The sequence below is a fragment of the Bos taurus genome, chromosome 1, assembly GCF_002263795.3.
Source record: "Bos taurus isolate L1 Dominette 01449 registration number 42190680 breed Hereford chromosome 1, ARS-UCD2.0, whole genome shotgun sequence".
Classification (NCBI taxonomy): Eukaryota; Metazoa; Chordata; class Mammalia; order Artiodactyla; family Bovidae; genus Bos; species Bos taurus.
Window position 1 is genome coordinate 4,484,106 of NC_037328.1, and position 6,289 is coordinate 4,490,394.

At 45.7% G+C, this 6,289-nt stretch overlaps 1 pseudogene; it reads right to left on the reverse strand.

The window, feature by feature from the left end:
- Positions 1-233: 233 nt before the first annotated feature.
- On the reverse strand, positions 234-1,058 carry LOC782140 (flavin reductase (NADPH)-like; annotated as a pseudogene).
- Positions 1,059-6,289: the final 5,231 nt, after the last annotated feature.

Sequence of the window (6,289 nt, forward strand, 5' to 3'; positions counted from 1 at the left end):
GGATTAGAGCCCACCTTAATAATGGCAGGAAACCATCTCCAAATACAATCACATCCTGAGGTACTTGTGGTTAGGGCTTCAACTTAGGAATTTTGGGGGACACAGTTCAGCGTATAATCACGTTCACATGGCTGTGGGCTGTGTAGGACCAAGGATCACTCCTGGGACAAGAGGAATCCAAAGAAAATCATAAATGCCCTCTGTTCCCTTCTGTTTTTTTTTTTTTTGAAGCTTCTGACTCAAGATTATTGCCCCGCTTCCTTTGTTCTCTGTTTGGCAGGATGCTGTGCTCCTGGATGGGGTCAGAGCCCTATTCATACTCATGGGAGGGATAGGTGCTGTCCCCCTTGTACTCACCGGTAGTGAGGCTGTGCAGCATGAAGTGGCCCAGGTCCTGTTTGGAGATGACCCTCGAGGGCCCTCGTCCATCCAGGGTCCCTGTGTGGGCCCCAGTCAGCGGCTGGTCTCCCATAGGTGGCGGCATCCCTGGCTGCATACTTCAGGCCCGACTCCTGCAGTATCTTCTGCATCTGGATTTGGTCATCAGTCACATCCTGCAGTCTTGGGGGCACCTTGGAAGGGTCCCATGGTAGGAAGGCCGAGGTGCAGGCCATGACCTTGTCCGCACCATGGGTCTTCATGGCCGCCACAATATTCCAGCACCCTCAGACATCACGGTGGTAAGGACCTGCTTGCACCGCTGGGGCCAGTGTGGTGAGCCCGATCTTGCTGGTGCAGAAGTTGGCAATCTTCTCAACAGCCATGCCGCCGGGCATGGGGGCTCGAGGCCCTGGAGTCTCAGGACACTCCAGAAGGCCTGGCTGCTGGGCCACCCTCCTGCCCTTCCTTAGAGGGAAGGACAGGGAGGGGCTGCTCAGAGTGGCACACCTCAGCACACCTCCAGCCTCAGACTGTGGTCGAGGGGCCAGGCCAAAAGGCCATGCTTCTCCCTCTGTCCCCTTCTATATAAGCTTTTTACACTGGAAAATTTGGTTAGAATTGCCCAACAGGAAAGAGTTGAAAGGTTCATTGTGAAAGGAACAAATCCCAGCCGATGAAACCACTTCTTTCTCTCCTCCACCCTGCTGCTGCTCCTCTGAGGTGCTTGCTAATCGATCACTTACTCATTTGTTTATCCAAACATCCTTTACCTGGTCCCTGATTGTACTGCCTTATGGCAGAAAGTGAAGAAGAACTAAAGAGCCTCTTGATGAAAGTGAAAGAGGAGAGTTAAAAAGTTGGCTTAAAGCTCAACATTCAGAAAACTAAGATCATGGCATCCAGTCCCATCACTTCATGGCAAATAGATGGGGAAACAGTGGCTGACTTTATTTTTCTGGGCTCCAAAATCACTGCAGATGGTGATTGCAGCCATGAAATTAAAAGGACACTTACTCTTTGGAAGGAAAGTTATGACCAACCTAGACATCATATTAAAAAGCAGAGACATTCATTACTTTGCCAACAAAGGTCCATCTAGTCAAGGCTATGGTTTTTCCAGTGGTCATGTATAGATGTGAGAGTTGGACTATAAAGAAAACTGAGGGCTGAAGAATTGATGCTTTTGAACTGTGGTGTTGGAGAAGACTCTTGAGAGTCCCTAGGACTGCAAGGAGATCCAACCAATCCATCCTAAAGGAAATCAGTCCTGGGTGTTTATTAGAAAAACTGATGTTGAAGCTGAAACTCCAATATTTTGGCCATGTGATGCGAAGAGCTGACTCATTTGAAAAGACCCTGATGTTGGGAAAGATTGAGGGCAGGAGGAGAAGGGGACGACAGAGGATGAGATGGTTGGATGGCATCACTGACTCAGTGGGCATAGGTATGGATGGGCTCCAGAAGTTGGTGACGGACAGGGAGGCCTGGTGTGCTGTGGTTCATGGGGTCACAAAGAGTCAGACACAACTGAGCGACTGAACTGAACTGATTGTACTAAGGCAGTTTGCTAGACATTGAGAATACACCAGCATACACCTGTTTGCCTGGGGCTTCCTTTCCTGTTGTGGCGACAGAAGGTAAGGGGCACAGTGATTACCCACTAGCATAAGCAGTGTAGCTGGGTGGGTGGTGGAGGATGTGTTTGAGGTCGGTGGTTGGGTATGGTTTCTTAAGGCAGTGATGTTTAGGCAGAGACCTGAACCATGAGAAGGAGCTGCCTCCTGAAAAGTTGAAAGTTGATGGGAGAGGTTTCCAGACCTCTTCCATGGAAGACCTCTTTGATGGAAGAGTAAACCTCTTGGTAAATGCAAAGTCTTTCAGCAAGAAAGGAATGTTCTAGGAATGAAGAAGAAACCAGGGCAGTAGTGCTGAGTGAAGTTGGAGAGAAAAACAGGAGAGAGTGCTCGGAAACCAATGGCTGTGGCAAGAAAATCCCAATCTGGGGACTATAACCCCTTTAACAAAACCCATTCTAAGGATGGCTTCAGGCAGAGCAAGTACAGATCAGACTTCACTTGTGTAGTAAGATTTGAAGGAAGTACTGAGGGATGTCCTCCCCAGAAATCTAGCTTTCACGATCGTTAGCATCTGTTTATAGAGCCTGTCATTCTATCAGTGAAGCATCCTTTATCTTTTAAGCACCATTTCTTTGTCTAGGAAGAGGCTCCTGTTTAAGTACAGATAACCCTGGAAGCCTATCTCATTAGACTTACCCACAGTCTGACAGCTGGAGGGGAGCAGCTTGTCAGAGAATAAGATATGTACTGGGTTCTGTCTGTACTGTATCCAACCCTGAAACTGGCCTCTTTAATGACATCATCTACTCTTTCCCTTGAGTATCTTTGATATTCTTTTCCCTGTCTCCCCATTTCCCCCAAATTACCCTTCCTCTAACTTCAGACCCTTCCCCACAGCCCCAGTCTATCCCCTCTCCCTTCTGGAGTTAGTCAGCTCTGCACACAGCCTGGGCTCAGTGTGTACACATCATGGCCCTCATGTCAGTCTCGGATTTGCTGCCTTGTAAACTTTAGCCACACTCATGATGCAGACCCCAGCCCTTGAGCAATTGGATCATTTCTCCATCCTGGCTGTGGTTTCTGAGACGCACTGAAGAAAATCTCATAACCTTGCTAATTGGCTGTGAGACCTGCCCCCAATCCCCACTGATGGTACAACTTTGTTAGCTAGACCACTGCCCTTTATTCCAAACTTTATTTCATTGCTTAACACATTTCTCTTCTTTAGGTTTCTTGGTACCTACAGAGAAATATTATTCTGCCAACAAAGGTCCGTCTAGTCAAGGCTATGGTTTTTCTAGTGGTCATGTATAGATGTGAGAGTTGGACTGTGAAGAAAGCTGAGCACCGATGAATTGATGCTTTTGAACTGTGGTGTTGGAGAAGACTCTTGAGAGTCCCTAGAACTGCAAGGAGATACAACCAGTCCATCCTAAAGATCAGTCCTGGGTGTTCATTGGAAGGACTGATGCTGAAGCTAAAACTGCAATACTTTGGCCACCTCATATGAAGAGTTGACTCATTGGAAAAGACCCTGATGCTGGGAGAGATTGGGGGAAGGAGCAGAAGGGGATGAAAGAGGATGAGATGGCTGGATGGCATCACCGACTCAATGGGCATGAGTTTGAGTAAACTCTAGGAGTTGGTGATGGACAGGGAGGCCTGGCATGCTGCGATTCATGGGGTCGCAAAGAGTTGGACAAGACTGAGCGACTGATCTGACTGACTGAACTGACAGAGAAATAACCCATGCTTGGAAATCACAGCTGTGGTTTCCGGATCTCACCCTGTTTCTTTGCTTATAGCTGGTGGTCTTCAGCATGTTATTTAGCTTCCCTGAGCTTCTGCTTCCTTATTGCCAAAACAAACCCCCTTGCACTGTTGATGGGAATGTAAACTGATGCATCCAATATGGAGAATAGTAGCGAGGGTCCTTAAAAAACTAAAAATAGAACTACCATATGACCCAGCAAACCCACTCTTGGACATATAACCTGGGAATACCATAATTCAAAAAGATACATGTATCCCAATGTTCATTGCAGCACTATTTACAATAGCCAGGACATGAAAGCAACCTAAATGCCCACTGACAAATGAATGGATAAAGAAAATGTGGTACATATATACAGTGGAATACTACTCAGCCATAAAAAGGAATGAAATTGGGTCATTTGAAGTGATGTGGATGAACCTAGAGTCTGTCTGGTAAGTCAGAAACAGAAAAATGATATTGTATATTAATGTGACTGCCACACACATACAATGCGTGTATATGGGACCTAGGAAAAAAGGCATCGATGAACCTATCTGCAGGGCCGGAAAGAGGTGCAGATGTAGAGAACAGACTTGTGGACACGGGCTGAGAGGAAGGGGAGCGTGGGACGAATTAGACAGTAGCACTGACATATATACGCTGCTGCTGCTGCTAAAATGCTTCAGTTGTGTCCGACTCTGTGCGACCCCATAGAGAGTCCCTGGGATTCTCCAGGCAAGAACACTGGAGTGGGTTGCCATTTCCTTCTCCAATGCACGAAAGTGAAAAGTGAAAATGAAGTCACTCAGTCGTGTCTGACTCTTAGTGACCCCATGGACTACAGCCTACCAGGCTCCTCCATCCATGGGGTTTTCCAGGCAAGAGTACTGGAGTGGGGTGCCATTGCCTTCTCCATGTATATACGCTATCATGTGTAATATAGACAGCTAGTGGGAGGCTGCTGTATAGGACAAGGAGCTCAGCTCAGTGCTCTGTGATGACCTAGAGGAGTCGGGAAGGGGGCATGGGAGGGGATTTCTGTATACATATAGCTGATTCACTTTGTTGTACAGCAGAAGCTAACACACATTGTAAGCAATTGTACTCCAATGAGAGGAAACCTATTCACTGTGCTCAGTACGAATGAGGTAAACTGTTTCGTGTTTAGTTTGGCGACTAGACTGATAGATGACAGGAAATGTAGGTTCACTTCCTTTTCCATCTCAGTGCTCCAAGAGCAGATGCCACATTAGTGGAACCTTCTGACCCCTCAAGGAACATTATGCAGCCTCTTTAGAGGAGGCTTGGCCCAGCCAAGTCCTGCCTGTGAATCCCATGTGATTGCCGACATCAGAGGCAAAGTTCTTCTTCCTTCATCAGCCCCACTCTCCAGAGCAGTGTCCAATCTCCAGTACCAACAAATCATGTCTCAGTCTCATAAATTCAAGGAGCACTGCTAAATTTGCTTCTCTTTTCACCCAAGGCCAAAGTCCTTGTTGAATTTAATCAGGATGGAAGTGGAAACAGGAATAAGCAACCTGCAAGATATATGTGCAACAACTTATAAACACATTTCAGTACAGCTCCTCTGCCTGGAGAGGAAAAGCAACAGAAGAGCCACGACACCATAAAAAAAGGGAAAATAATGGATGACAATGAGTAGAAACTAATTTCAATGTAATCAGGTTGCTCGTGACCCATAAACTGGAAAAATTAAAGGACATTTTTCCTTTTTTTTTCCCCAAGTAGGTATCAAAGACAAAATGCAGTTTAAAAATGTAGGCAGTCTTTTATAATGGCTACACAGTCATTTCTAAATTACTCTTTAATATAGGGAGGGAGGAGGTTGACCAGAAAGCTTATATTAAACAAGTGGTGCTTTAGGACCTACTATGTGTCTTGAGTAACTTCTGAAAAAAAAAAAAAGTGAAAGTCACTCAGTTGTGTCCAACTCTTTGCAACCCCATGGACCATATCATCCATGGAATTCTCCAGGCCAGAATACTGGAGTGGGTAGCCTTTCCCTTCTCCAGAGGATCTTCCCAACCCAGGGATTGAACCCAGGTCTCTCACATTGCAGGCGGATTCTTTACTAGCTGAGTCACAAGGGAAGCCCAAGATTACTGGAGAGGGTAGCCTATCCCTTCTCCAGGGGATCTTCCCAACCCAGGAATCGAACAGGGGTCTCTTGCATTGCAGTTGATTCTTTAGCAACTGAGCTATCAGGGTCAGAGCAGGCAAAGAGTTTCCATAAACCTGTCTGTTATCTTGAAATTAATGCAAACACAGTGAGCATTGTCTATTGCAACTCTTCAATATTTTATTTTAAAAATCAGTCATGTCATAGGTAACATTCATAACTAAATAGCAATCCATTGTACAAATATAGCATGATTTAGTCATTCCACAATTGATAGACATTTAAGTAGTTCCATTTGGGATGACTCACAGCTATGTTTCTTTTCTAGGAGTAAGAGTACATTTAGTCATAGAATTTAATGTATTTAGTGTAAATTTAGTTTTAGAATTTCACCTGAATTCCAAGCTAACTCAACAGCTCATTTCACTTTTACTC